Genomic DNA, 15322 nt, shown 5'->3' with positions numbered 1-15322 from the left:
TCCCCTCCCCAAAGCCATTCGCTTCAGAGCCGGCTCCGTACGGTTACACTCGCATTCCGCACAGGGCAACAGTTCTGCCTGAATTCCCACATTTATTCTTAATTACCTCGTGAAGAAGTCAGATATATTGACCGCCGCCCGCTCGATACATAATTCATGCGCCAGGAGAGGCAATTTCCAAAAGTTCACCTTGTTGGATCCTTCCAGGGGAAGGGAAAGCGGATTTTTTTCTGGATGTCAGCAATTGCATGTTGTTAGCAGAGATGGATCCCTGCACGCTTTATAGGGGCAGCGGATTTCCAATCGCCGTCACAAAACACGGGGGCTGCAGATATTAGCGCTCGGAGGCATTTTGCGAGGCAGACATTTTAATTTAAATCGATGAGTTATTGATTCATTTTTCATGCTGGAAGGAGAGAGCACAGTGTGTATTTCTGCCACGCGATCTATACTTCTGATGACCTCAGGCATACAGTATAAACCTGAATGTAAAATATTTCCTTTCCTAATAGGGGAGCTTTTATGGCCTTGGACCTGAGCAAGCAGAAAGTCATCTGGGAAAAGATGCCTGAATAGGAAACCCTGGCAAGGAAGGTAATTAATGTTCGGCACATACTCTCAAATTAGCCTATCCCTGAATAGGAAGGAAATGAATCGCAAGTTGAGCTTTTATATAGCCTCAGGGTCTTCTCAGACACTTACAAAATTTCCTGGTGTACAGGAGCTGATAAAGAGCCTGCAGGCTGGGGAAGAGCCACGAAACACAGCCAGGAGGAGAGACCCGCGGCTGCTCGGGAAGCTGCCCCGTGCCCACTGTTTGCTTTTGGAAATCAGGAAGCTGGCCGGGATGTTTAGGGGAGTATCTGCCTTAGAAAGCTCGGGGGACTAAGGGAAAGCTGTATTGTGAGCCAAAACTCTTATCAGCATAATCCTTCTGCAATAAAAATAAAATAAAAAAACAACCCACATCATCAATGCTTCACACTCAATGATGGGAACCAGCCCGTTGCCCAGCAAGAGCATCACTTGCATTTCAGGCAGGGTCCCCCAGTGCCTTTCCCTGACCACGCGGAGAGACAGAGATGGCTGCGGGTGCAACGCCATCTCCTAAACGGCCTGAGATTTGGGATGACGTGGGAAGGACCAGCCTGGCACGATGTCCGCCGGAGGAGGACCCTGACCAGTCCTGGGATGCCCGGTTAGGAGGTGCCTGCCCTGCATCCCCCCTTCCCTGAGCTGGGACCAGGGCCTGTGTGCAAGGTCCCTGAGGAACAAAAAGCCCCCACGCCAGGGACCTCATCAAAAAGCCAAAACCCAGAGGAGAAAGGACATGGTGCAAGACAGAGCCAAGGCACAGCCATGCCCAGCTCTTCTGGGAAAAAACATCCCTTTTCCAGCCATCTTGCTCTTTCCCTAGAGGATTCTCCAGCAACATCTCCTTTGTCTCCCCATAAGTTCATCTTCTTTGACCCTAAAGCCATCATTCAACACTGGCAACATCATGGTGACTTCCATGGCCACTGCTGCCGTGTCACAGGGGATGAGAACACACCAGCTAAGGAAGGCAGCAATGACCACAGGCAGCAAAGCCCTTGTCTGACCGCGCTCTTCCCCAGAAATCAGAAATCTCAGTCAAAATCAGAGAAGTGCAGCCTGGCTGTGGAACAGGGAAGGGGTTTTCCACACTTCACCATGAGATACCAGCAGGTCTTCCCTCAGTCTTCGTAACTGCATCCTTTGAAGTCTGGCTCATAAAACAGCAACAACAAAAAGTCACTTTCATGTCTCTGACAAAGCAGAACTACAAAACCATGAGCCAGCTTCCGAGAAAAGCTGCCTAGTGCCAGCCGGGGTTTTAACCAGCTGCACAGAGGAGGAGTTGGAGAAAGCGGATCTGCTTTGGTCACTACAGAGGCACATGCAAAGACATTTTTAAGATGTCCCTTTTCAGAAATACCGTGTTTTAGCCCCAAAAGCACCTGTCACGTCCTGCCTTTGGCTGCGAGTTGGGGAAAGCCGCGTGCAAGTCAACCGCCTCCTTCTGTGCTTGTTACTGCAGCCCACACGATGCTCCTGCAGCATCCGGGTCAAGCTGGACACCAGCGGGAGCTGAGGACCATCAAGATCAGCCCCTTCTCTACACTGGAGGGGTCTGAACCTGGACAGAGGCCCCGGTGCCTTCTGCCCGTGACTTTCACAAGGATGTCCCTTCCGTGTGCCAGCCTTTGGGGACAGGTTTGCTTGCCCCTGGGTGCTGTGCAGCATCTCAGCCTTCATCTAAAGAGCAAATTGCCACCACCACCGTGATGAGCAATGCAGAAGACCTCTGTTCCCAGGGGCACAGCACCCCAGCGCCCTTGCACCATCCAGAGGTGTCTGGGCACCCCTGTGGCCTTTATTTGCCCCCAAATCCTTCCTCTATGGAGAGAAATAAGTTCTAGCAAAACGTTTCCCCACCTGCCTGATGAGAGATGTGAGTGAGGACGTGCAGTCCTGAAAAAGTCCCTAATGCAACATCTCCTGCAAGAGCACGGGTGAAGGAAGGTGCCGCACTGGGGAAGCCTCGGCTGGTTGGTAATCAAGGCTTTTTGGTGAAGATGTCGCATCAAGGGCAGTTTTTCTCCCCAGCACCAAACAGACACTGTGAGAGATCTTTGCAGGTGAAGGGAAGAGCTACTGAACATAATCTGGATAATCATCTGGGGGATGTTTGTAGAAGAAACCCTTCTGGTAATATTAAATGATAAATTATGTGCCAATAACTTCCCCGGCGCCTATCAGAAGACATTTCAGAGACGAGCAGGAGATGGGGCCAGTCCTGACAGTGATAAATTGGAAGTGCCGGCAGACACGCCGCCCTTCCCAACGAGACGGTGAGGAAATGCCATGTGTCAGCATTTACAAATTAAACCCGCAAGTGCTGCCGCAGCCCCACCAGACGCAGCCGCCCCGCTCGCAAAATGAATTCCTCTGAGTCATTCTGGTTCAGAGGTGGCTCTCTCCAAAATTAGGCTGACTGCGGGCTCATTTGCAGCGGGAAATGCAAAAGCCACATTTCTCATGCACCAGTGTCCCCAGCTGGCAATAGGGCTCTGCTTTTAAGCCCTTGCTTTCCTGTCCCTATAGTTTCTCAAGGAGGATTCTTTGGGCATTGCGTTTTGACCCCGACCATGCCTTGGAAGACAGCTTTGATGCTAAAGGACATTAAGAGATCTAACGCTAGAAAGGACACTACGATTTCAAGCCCAAAGCTCAGAACATTGCTCCCATGAAGAGGCAGATAGCCAGGGACACCCCCAGGTCCCATCCCTGCCGAAGGATGGGGACATTTCTCAGTGCAGGCTCACTGTGGGAAACTTCAGGATTACGATTAGACAAGGAAAACAAAAAAAAGCAAATCGGAGCAGTGTCTCTGTCAGGGACAAAGGCTGCTCCAAGCACACCTGTGCTTGCCAGCAGAGCAGAAGGACCCTTGGAAAACCCGCAGAGCGCTCCAGAAGCAGAGCTACCTCGCCAGAACACGGATTCCGGAGCAAACAATAGCTCTTTGTATTGCTAAAACGCACCAGATGGCTGGTGTTGCGAGGATCCAAGTTGAAGAGGTGCACTGAGCTGCTGCAGAGGAGCAGGGACAGAGCCACCTCGGGCTCAGGGTGCGGAGCCGTAAGGAGAAAGAGCTGCAAAGGTGACCTGGTGCAAAATTAATCCCTGGCTCAGTGAGCACCCTTGCAGACAAGCTCCTGCTCTGCCAAGACCGACAAATGTGTCCAAAGCCGGTGAACGTGGTCTACAAAGAGACCTAGGGAAGGAGCAGAGCCTAGAGAAGAGATGATTTACCAGACTCCACGGGGAAATACATCTTGTGTCACACAAAAGCAGAATTTAGATATAGGAGAAGTAAACAGCAAAGGAGGAAAAAATAGCAAAGGCTCATCCCTGGTGTGCTACAGAGAAAAACCTCTCCTGGAGGAGCGCCCTGTGTGTGCTACCCCCTACAACGCTTGCAGCACGAGGAAAATACGCCAAAATTAGCAGACCAAAGGGGAGAAAAAGCACCAAGCAGTGAGTCAGAGGAAGAGATTTTTGCCTATAGATGGTAGAAATGCACTACAGAGCATGTGCGATGTAAAGGGGGCAAGTAGGGGGTGGAAATGGCCACCAGATGAGGTGACACACCAAGTGACACAACAAGCCCCAAAACACCAGCTGGAGAAGCAGGACGAGCACGGGAGCTGGCCTGGAGATCTCCGCGTTATGCAAGGCAAGGCAGTAAAATTACAACGGCTCAGCCAAAAAAACTTGCATTCTGCAGCGCTGCTGTCATCGTCCCAGTGGGCACCGTAAACTGCAGAGCAGCAAAGATACAGGCGGATATTTTGAGTAGTGGAAAACCAGCAATAATATCAGTTATAACCAAGTGAATTCATGAACCGAACGAGCCCAAAGCTGAAGGGAGACGTTCCTACAAAGGAAAAATAGTCAAAATTTGTGCCCAGAGCAGCTGGGACCCAGGGAGATGTGCACGAGGGTTACTGGGCATTGCTGGAAGAGATGGAGCACCTTCCAGACACAGGGTTGTTGCTGGGAAACAAAATAAATCTACCGCAAACCCTTGATTTGTGCCCGCACCTCACTTTTCACCACAAAATCAGACATGCTGAAGCTTTCGCCGAGCTGAGCTCTTAGGATGGAGGGGAAAAAAAACTTCTGGTGATTTACTTCTCGACCCAAAGCTATCCCCTTTCAGAGGAGTCCTCCTATGCCAAGTTCTAGCTTAAAAAAAGAGATAAAATAAAATAAAAATCACATTCATTAGTCAACTCACTTGGCTGGATCTGTAATAAGAGTGTAATAAACTTTCCATATGTCTCTGATAAACTAGACAGCCTAAGTTATGACCAGAAAAAGGCATCAATTTTTAAAACATCAAAATTTGCCATGTAACTCAGGCCAAGCACTTGCTCTTAACGAGACGGTAGAAGGAGCTGGATCCAAGTTTAGAGTCGAAAGAGCCGGAGGAAGATGTGCCAGCTCAACTCTCGTGACTCCTTTTAAAGCCCTTGTTTTCACCAGCAATGCGGTGGGCACGAGGTTCTTATGGACGTGGTTTAGTGACAGCATTGGGTTAACGGTTGGACTCAGTCTTGCGGGTCTCTTCCAACCTCGGTCCCCATCCAAGCGTAGGACAGTGCGAGCAGGACGAGAAGGGGCCAGGAATGTGTCTTTATATATATATATTAATATTTTGCAACCTGCCCTCCAAGCACAAAGCCGGACCTTGCTCAGGGGGTGAATCTGAGCACAATCAGCCTCAAAGAGTGATGGTCTTTCAGCACTTTAATTATAAAGCGGTAGGCGAGAACAGCCCGCCCCACGTTCAGCAGGAAATTGAACCGCACAGGCACGGCAGACGTATTCCTGCACGGCTCCCCCAGCAGCTCCGGGAAAGTTTCCAAATTCCTGCACCATTAACATTTAAGGAATCGTCTCTGAACTCTGGTAGTTAAACAGTAAGGAGAAACAAGACACTGTAAATGGATTTGTTCAGTGTAGGTCAGTTACTGAAGGGGCTGTTTAAATCAGGGCTTGCTGTTTCACACTGACAGCAAAGGTCTGGCTCAAAGCACTTCATCATTTTAAGTTTTCCAATTCTTTTTTTTTTTTTTGCTTTGACCACTCTTAGGCAGTGCAATATCTTACAGTCAGGTCCTCCCGCAGCACAGAGCAAAGGTGAGGGGACACAGAGCCCCTGGGCTGAGGGCTCCTGATGCTCTGGGCAGGACACCTTGATGCTCCGGGCAGGAAAAAAATGTGCTGTGATTTATTTCCCCACACGCATCAGCTTGACATCTTTATTGGTGCATGCAGCAGGAACAGACCTCGGTACAGGAGAGGGACGGCACATCCAGACCCTGACATACAATTCCATTTCTCCGATGCCCAGCACAGGGTGATCCAGGGTCTCGGGATGCCCTTGAGCATCCCTCATTTGGAGTGAATCATCTCCTGGCTAAATCGCTTTATGGCTGTGGCTGCCAGGATAACAACATGTGCAGGAGCTCGTTGTGCCTCCCGCTGGGGTTGGCAGCTATAGGGCAAGGCTTTCTGCTGGGTTTTTTCTTGAGTGCATAGTTTCTTCCCTCCTTTACTTAACTAGCCCAATGCTACACAGAAGCATAATTATAAAATCCTGATTCAGTGTCTGAGTCCCAGCTGGAAAACCAGTTTACTATCTCCACTAATCTCCTGCAAAGGCACCAGGCCCTTGAATGTGGGTGTCTAAATCTCGTGATGCTCACAAGGATGATGCTCACAGGGGTTTCTTGCTGCTGCAGCACGACCCTGGCGTGCCCCAGGCCATGCCATGGCACAAAGTCACAGCCCCCCTCTGAACGGAGCACACTTTTCAAGGCCCCTGCCCCTTCCCAGAGCCAGCAAGCAAGAGCAAAGAGAAAAAACACAGCCCAAAATGTGCTCCCACCCCAGCTAAGCTGCCTTCCCCACACACCCAGTGGGATGCACGCACCTGCCCTGAGCATCAGGCGAAGCAGCACGATAGAGGCAGTCGACTATAGGGGACAGCTGTAGAAACAACTGAGAATGCACCAAACCGCAGTGAATCTGCATCTCGTTCCACTGGGGACACATAGCACGTGAAAGCTCCTTTGCAGGTGGTTTCAGGCTCCAGCACTGACCGCCACCCTGCCGGCAGAGCCACCGCCTGACCCCAGCTACCTCTGCAGATCTCTGCTGCTCTTCAAACACCAAGGGCATTTCTGCTGCCCACTGTGTGCTGCCAGCTCTGCAGAGCCCCAGCGGGCAGCCTGGCCGCAAACTCAGCCCAGGTACCCACGCACACAGCTGGGAGTTACTGGGAAAGGAGCAGCTCTGCAGGGAGCCCAGGACCACCCAGGGCTGCAGAAAACAGAGGCTGCGCCCAAAAGTCCACATGCACCCCCAGTGCTTGTCCTGCATCCAAGCTGCTGACGGCATCTGGATGCAACGTGCTACAGCGAAGGATTAACGGCCCGGGGAGAGGGGAGGACAAGTTAACCGAGCAGGTCACCTGCCACCACGGGGCTTTGATCCCGTTCAGGTCCTCGAGACTCATGCAGTGCCAAGGGACAATTTAAGAGTAAGCCTATGCAATGAAGTCAGCTCCAACTAATTCTTCCAGAATCACCCTGTGTATAAAATACATTTTGTTTTGCTCCAGCCTAATCATCCCGTCTCTCTCCTGCAAAAGGCATGGAGCTGTGGACGTCACATCGGTGGAGGGGACTGTCCCCCAGCGGGGCTGGAGGCTCATGAGAGCCAAGTGTCCTTGTGCCAACGGGCAGCTTCTGTGTACAAGGTACCATCGGCTGCTTCAGAAAAACAGATTTGCTATTTGGACACAGTACAAAGCACTTGTGTTCCTCTACAGCCCAAATGTTTGCTAGATGTGTAATTCTCTCCACTACCAAATCCAGGAGAGAGAAAAAAAAAAAAAAAAAAAATTCTGGAAGGGCTTTTATACACCCTCCTGGGACTTTATTTCAAGTCTATTTGGCACTTGTAGGTCTTTAATTTCAGGTGTTGACCTTGCAACTTCTGATGCAGAGTGAGGCTGCGCTGCCAAGGCTGCTCCTCTCCCCAGCCCCAGAGGCAGCAGCGATTTTCCCACCTCCCAGCCTCTGCCAAAGCACCTGGATCCACAGACACCTTGCCTGGGCTGTGGGTATTTATACCCAGCAACACTTCAAAAAAATACATGGAGCCAGCAAGCTGCTCAGCCCCATGCCGAGATCCCAGACAAGCCCGACCAGAGGGGCATGGCCAGCCCCCATGAGCAGAGGGGGCCCCAAAAATCCTCCAAAGTGGAGTGAAATCAGGCTGGGCATAGAAACAGGCTCTGAGATTAGTCGTGGATGGTTTAATGAACGAGCAACCCTGCAGCAGCAACACAACAGGCACAGCCGTGAAACACGCCCCGGCCGGCCAGCCTCAGCACGCCTACAGCACTGTTCACCTTCAGAAATAAAAATCATGCTTACTGACACACCACTGTGTGATCCAGCGGTCCTCAGTTTACTGTTATGTATGTCAACAAGTCAAAATTTCACCCGGTCAATAATGCTGCAATGAGAGCCCATCGCTCAGCCGCACCCGCGGCTCGCGGGCATGATGATGCATCAGCATCAATCACCGGGCGCAGGAGAAATAAAAGCACTGGAATATTGTTGTCCCAGGATTAATGCCTCTTGCTGTGAAAACAAACGCCCCGGACTTGCCTCAACATTCATTTTTGATAAATGATTTGGCTTCGCCTTGACACTCCTGTAGCAGCAGGAGACCATTATCCCGAGACAATGTTTTATTCTATTGACATTATCTCTTAATTATAATGTGAGATATATCAAAGAGAGCGAGAGCCCACCAATTCCTCAAGCAGAGTTTCTGCAGTTTCCCCTGTCAGGGTATCTGGGAGAGATTTTCCTACAGCGGTTCAATGATCTGCTCAGGTCCAGCCTGGAAAGGGCCCATCAGGGAGGAGCAGGATCCTTCCATCACTTCACCTCAGTGACTGCATATTTTTATCCAGTACCAAGTGGTTTTGTCTTTTGGTTTTTTTTGTGTGTGTGTGTGTTTTTGTTCAGGTTATTTTTTTTTTAGATTTCCAGAAGCAGGGAGCTTTTTAGAAAGACAGTAAAGTCTTTTGCTTATTTTTAAATGAGATTTTTAGCAAGATTCAAAGGGGATTTGGCATTTACTGTACCTCAGGATATAGTTAATATTCAGATAAAGTTTTTACAAGGGGTCATAAACCTTATGCTTCAGGGGTTATGCCAGTTGCTAACTGCTGGCAGGAGGAGGCCAAGGAGGTGAGGTGCACACTCGCCATTGCTGGTTTGGGGTTAGTTCCCCTCCCTGGAACACCCAGGGTGGGCAGAGCCCAGGTGCTGCCGTGCACAGCTCAGCCCATGCTCCAGCAGCCAGGTTTGCCCTGTCAGCAAGTCTGATTGGCATTAATGCTTTGCAAGATTTTGTTTTGCAAAACCATTTTGCACGCAGTGAATAAACAAGAAGAGGAGGAACCAAAGCACCCTCTATCATCCTGAAATCCCCGAGTCGGAGAGAGCGTGCCTGCTCGCAGCCCAGAGCATTGCAGAGCAGCGCAGCGCTGCTCTGGAAGGAGGAAAATATCAGAGAACAGCACTTTTTAATATTTAAACTGAGCCAACTTAATTAACTTGCAAGAAAAAATGGCACAGCACTTTGTACCAGGATGAGGTTTCTCCAGAGCAGAAAACAAAAGGGCAGGTCTGGTCGCCAGCTCGGGCTCCCAGCAGCATGGCGATGGGGGCCTGGACCAGGAAAATCAGTTGTGATGTGTTCAGTCGAGCAGGATCAAAGGGAGATGATGGGGCTTGTCGTAATGTCTTCATTTCTATTCTGCAGCCTCAAGCCAAGGACGGCATCCTTGCCAGCGACAGGCAGCACCGCGCATCCTCCGCCTGCCGCCGGGCAGAGCAATCAGCAGTGCCCTAACGGTGCAGGCAGGATCGGGCATCCCACAGCCACACGTTACGGGGGAGCAGGTGAGAACATCCCTCAGATAATCAGGGGCTCCCTCAGTGACCAGGCAGTGAGGACTAAGTCTCGTGTCACCTTCATGGCAGCACTCACTGCTCTCGCATTCCAGCTATACCTAGCTCTCCATCAGCGGTTTGAAACCAGAGCGTGAAGCTCTCCGCAGAGAGCGCGCGTTGATTTGTTTCACGATTTCCATTAATTACCAGGTAAATGAGATCCCTGCGCACTCCTCGGGCACTTTGCCTCATCTGTTCAGGCTTCTGACAGCTGCTGGAGCAGTCAGGATGTTTTCACCACATGATGGCTGGCAGAGCATCCTCTCCCTCGCTCTGACCTCCAGAATCATCCCATCTGCTTTATTTCGGTATCCTCCCTTGGAATTTGTTCTCGGCAGCCAAAATCAATCCCAGTGCAGGCAGCGGGGGAGCTCTGAGCCCTCGAGGCTTCAATTACCTGGAGCAAAGTACCCTGGAGCCTCAAGGCTGGCCATGCTGTTGGGTGAGTGCCACCCAGCACGCTGAATTTAGGACCTGGTAAAGGACTCGTGTCAGGCTGAGCAAATGCACGCAAGGCACCAAGCGAATCGATCGCTGGTGCTTTAAACTTTCTCTGCTGAAATCTTTCCTGGAAAGCCAATTAACGGCACCTAGCGCTTACTCAGGCCGCTCTTATTCCATAATTAAAGCTGAGCAATAGCGACCTTTGGGGGAAGGCGGTGGGGAAAAGGGGAATAATCTTTGATTTATGACAAGGGAGAGAGCCCATAACCTGGCTGCACACGGGATTCATGGAGTCGCACAAGCTCAGTGACTTAAAACCCTGTTGCGCAGCAGGGGCTGGGGAGTGAGACAGGGCTGGGGCCCTTCTCTGCCCCAGGAGAACTCCGGGGATGGAAAGCAAACAGAGCCAGGCAGGAGATGCAAAAGATGCACGTGGTGTGAGGGATGTCCTGGGGGACGCAGGCAAGGTGGGGCTGGGAACACCCAGACCAGGGCACTTGTAGGCATTTGAAGGACATCAATACCACCCCCAAACTGCATCCAGCTGCCCCTCGGGGTGAGCCCCCGCTCCAGTCCCTGCCTGCAAACGCACGTCCCGGGCCAGGCACAATCCCACCGCGCCACCCTTCATGCTGCCAGCCCAACACGCTGCGTTGCTGATTTAACAAGGATGGTGTCTTTCTGATGTTTCGGGTCAGATTAAGGGGTGGGACATGCTTCTGTACCCCCTCATTGACAGCACGTGACGGTGATTCACAGGCCTGCAACCCACCGCGGCTTTCCAGGATTACTTAACGCAGGATGAAGAAGATCAAATGCAAACGGGCAGATGGTATGTGAACTACTCCAGCCAGCCAGGGCTGCTAAACCCTCTGGTTTCTTTCACAAAGCTTTGAAATGGGGAAATGTAGCTTCAGATAATTTATTTGATAGGGGCACTGGGGAGGGCAGGGGAATATTTATGAGCCAAAGAAAAATCCATGAGGTATGTCTCTGGGGATGCAGCCGCCAGGGCACTGAGCACCATTTAAGCTGGGAAGGGGGAATGTGATTCCTGCCTTCAGCCCCAGCTGCTGAGGAGGGGGGTCACCTCCTCGGGAGGTGACCAGAGCCGCCCAGCCATCCCCACCGGCGCATGGAAATTACTGCTGTGCACAGAGCATCTTCTGGAGAAGGGGGAAGAGCAAACACGGGGCTGTTCAGCAGCTGTGGGCGGGCAGGGACCGTCCCTTGGTCTCTGCCTCCCCACGGGGTCAGACAAGCTGGTTACGGGGGTGCAGGGTGAGATGGATCCCACAGGGATCTCCTCTACACCCCTCCAGGATGCTCAGCACATCTGGACCTGGAGCGGCCCCCCAAGGGTCCGACAAGCCAAGGGACTGAGTTACCAACACCAGGAACTGCTAAAAACAGTGCTCAAAAAAAAAAAAACCCAAACTCCTAATCACCATTTATTTTTTTTGGCGCTGAAGGCGGTTTCGGTGCTCCTTGTGGCATCCAGCACACTGGAAATGTGGTGCTCACAGGGGAGATGGCCAAGAGGGAACGGCTCAGCATCTTAATTAGGGGCACTTAATGCAGATAAAAGCCACGAACTGTGGACCTGGCCAGCACCGACCTCCAGCCCCCAACATTCCCATGGATCTGTTCCGCTCCGGTTTCTACATCCATGGCCCCAAGCCAGAGACTTACTTGGAAAAGCAGAGGAAGTCTGAGCAAGAGGGGAGAGGGTAATTCCTTGAAATGCTGCCGGCTTTGGGGATGGGAGCTGCAGTTGCTGGAAATTCCTTCCCTGGAAGCCCAGTTGCAAAGCTCAGCTCCCCCCACACGGCTGCCAAGCCCACGCGATGCCATGCGGTGAAGCCTCCTGGCCCTGGCACCGGTGGCTCGGCAGGCAGTTTCTTACAAGAATCAATCCAGGAACCAGTTCAGATGGAGAAGGTAGAAAGCAACTGGGTCACGGAGGGAGCTGGGGGTTTTAACAGAGCAATGCAGCCACAAGCAATGTTATTAAGCCCGGAAATTCAGCCGGATCCCCCCAGAGAAACAGCGCTCAGCAGCAGCTGCAGGGGCACACAGCAGAGATGGGAAGGATTCGCAGCCTGGGAACCAGGCGGGCAGCCCCAGGGTGGCTGTTGCCTGCTGAGCATTGGCTCTACCTGAGGACAACGACCATGTGGGGCTGGCAACCCCCCCAGGCCAGCGTCAGCTGCTGGGGATGGTCCCTGGCCCCAAGGAGCAGCAGGAGCAGGGCTGGGCACAGCCCCGCAGACCCTGTGGGCATCCAAAGAGGCAGCCTGTGCCATCAGCATCAAACCTGAAGCCAGCCTGCGTCTGGGAAAATCATGAACTTACAAAAGAATAAAAAAAAAAAATTAAAAAAAATCCTGTTAAAATAGCATTGTGTGCCTGTGTCCTAACCCCCGGGAACCATGGGTTGAGAGACCAAGCCTCATTCCTCAAGAGACTGATATCACCGTTTGGTATCAATTTTCCATCCGACTGCTCCTTTTTAGGAATTGTTTCTCTTGCTGCAGAAAACGAGCGCTCCCAGGGAGCCACCGAGCACAGGGAGCCCTGGCTCGGCGCCGGCGGCACGTCACGGCCCCGAGCCCCGCATCGCGGCGGGATGGCCCCACCGGGCACCACCCCGCACGGCGCACACCGTGATGGGAAAGGGAAACAGGGACTCGACACGCGCCCGTGGTCTGAACTGCCATGGGAAGGTGGCGGCAGGGTGACTCGAGGAGCCTCGCGCCCCGAGGATGGAGCATCCCGAGGAGAGCATCCTCTGTGCTCTGCGTGACAGGCTGTGGCTGCGGCTCTCACTGCTGGGATATAGCGGCACTGTGGCAAAAGGAGCTGCTCTAAGCAGGGAGTACATTATGGTTTTTTCCTTCCCTTTTTGAAGGGCAGGAGAATTTTACAGCCTTGGGTGGAGGAGCTTGTGCACACAGAGGTTTTTTTTCCCAGAAACGGTCCAGCCCTGACTCTGGTGACTAGTGAGGTGATAAAATTAAGCTCCTGTGTCCTCACAAGCAGGACACAGAAGGACATTTAGTCACGCTCTTTAAACGAGGCACTGAACACCATAAAGTTTAACATTGGCATCCAACACACACTTGAGAGCAGAGACTTCTCTGCCAAAGCCCAGCAGCCCTTATTTTCCTCCTGCAACGATAACACACTTGACACAGGTCTCAACGTTTGCACGAGTGGAGGGTGTACCCACGGCACGGCTCACACCGGGGGCGACGCCGGGGTCCCCCCGCGCTGCCCCCGTGCCACCTGCGAGGACGGGGACACGGGCAGGGCTCCCTGCAGCGCGGGGCACCCTCGGGCAGGCTGGTTGGTGGCCAAGGCGGCAGACGCTGTGCAGAGCGCGGCGCTGGCCGAGCGCAGAGGGCAGCGGAGGGCCAGGGCTGCCAGGCACCGCTCACGCCAGCACTGCGGCACGGAGCGGAAAAACGCTTTCTGCTCGGTGTCAGGCTGAGAAAGGGCTTAAAACAAGGCAGATCCCCATGCATGCCCCAGAGAGAGGGGTCCAGGCTGAACCCCCAGCTCGCACACAGGAGAGATGCTGGTTTAAGCTGCACAGATTTAGCCAGGACCTGAGTCCTGCACCACAACGCGACGCAGCGGAGATCCCTGCCAGAAATGGGATCAAACGCAAGCGGCACAGGAGCACAGGCAGACCCCGCAGTGCCCGGGCACACCACGCAGGCTCCCCTCCAAAATCACAGGGGCTCATTGTCCTGCCTCTGACTATCTCCTTCCAGACAGAGAGGGTCATTGTGGCCAAAAAGCGAGAGAAACCAGGTGCCACAATTCATTTGGTCTCCTCCCAGCACCTCTTAGCTAGACTTTGGGCCCTGCAGTCCCATGCTGCAGCCTCGCACAGGCAGCGTGCACACAAAGCTTGGTCCCCTATAGCAGGGAGAAAGACACCTTCCCATCAAACATCATAATGCCACCCCTAGAAGTACAACAGCATCAGCTACATGTTGCCTTTTTTGCTGTTGTTTCCTTGTTTTTTGCATTTTTCTTTTTAAACAATAAGAGCCATAGCTCTGCCCACAACCCCACAGCAGCAGCTTCACTCACCACTTGCTTTGCCGAAGGGTTTTGTCACTGCTGCAAGAGTCTTGCGCACAGGAGACCTGTGCGTGTTCGGGAGCAAACACGGGTGACAACAAGGAGAAGCGGAGCAGCTGCAGAACAGAACAGAGACTTGCTGGGTCTCAAACCAGAGCTTCTTGTGCCTGCCAGGGTTTTAATCCAGCACAGCCAGTGATGGGCACCTGGGAGCACTGGGGCACAGGTGGAAGGGATAACACAGAGGTTGCTCCTGGTGCAGGAGGGTCTGAGCCCCCTTCCCAGGAAGGGAATGGGAACAGCCGCTGTGCTGCGTTTATACCACGTTTATAAAAGCACCATACCTCCAGTGCAAATGGGGAGGGCTGTGTTATCTCTGCTCTGTCTTCCAGACGAGCTGGTGGAGACTCCATCACACAGCGGGGAAAATAAGCAAACAACAAGCCCTGAAAGTCCCCCAACTCCTCTGGTTCCCCTCACCTGCGCTGCTCCCCAGGCCAAAAATCAACCATCTTCAGCTGTGCCAGCCTGGGTGAAAGGAGGCTCCCAAGGCTCTGCCTAGTAAAATGAGATTGTTGTGATAATTACCGAGCCTGTGGAGGCCAATTAATATCCTAGGAGCATGTAAATGACTTTAACCTGGTTGGTGCAGGGAAGGGGGTGTTGTGCTGTCCCCCGTGCAGGGGCAGTGTGCTGCCCCAGGGGTGCTGGCTGTGCCTGGGGGGTGTCTGGGCTGTGACAGCCCCAAACAGCCGGTACAAAGGGAATTGTCATGGGAGAACGAGTCAGGGCCAGGAAAGGACTTGGGGATTATGAGAAGTGTTTTAAAATTAATTGGAAACCTCACAAGCAGCCAACAAGGTGGCTGAAGCACAGGAGAAATGTAATCGGGGTGCTCTGAGCTGATGAATCCCCGTATTGCAGCGTGGCCGGTCGGCTGCGGCCACAGCCAGGGCACGGAGCGGGGGACGAGCACCCGGGAGCTCTGCTGGTCAGCCCAGCCTCGTACTGGTGTAAACTGGGCAAGCGAGGGGCCCTGAGGACAGAAAATGGGTTAATAGCCTGCTGGGCTTTCTGCGTCCATCCAAGCCCTCGGGAAGCGGTGGAGTCACCATCCCCGGAGGGGTTTAAAATACATATAGATGAGGCTC

Source organism: Caloenas nicobarica, chromosome 16, assembly GCF_036013445.1.
Source record: "Caloenas nicobarica isolate bCalNic1 chromosome 16, bCalNic1.hap1, whole genome shotgun sequence".
NCBI classification, from domain to species: domain Eukaryota; kingdom Metazoa; phylum Chordata; class Aves; order Columbiformes; family Columbidae; genus Caloenas; species Caloenas nicobarica.
This window is presented reverse-complemented; position numbering follows the sequence as displayed.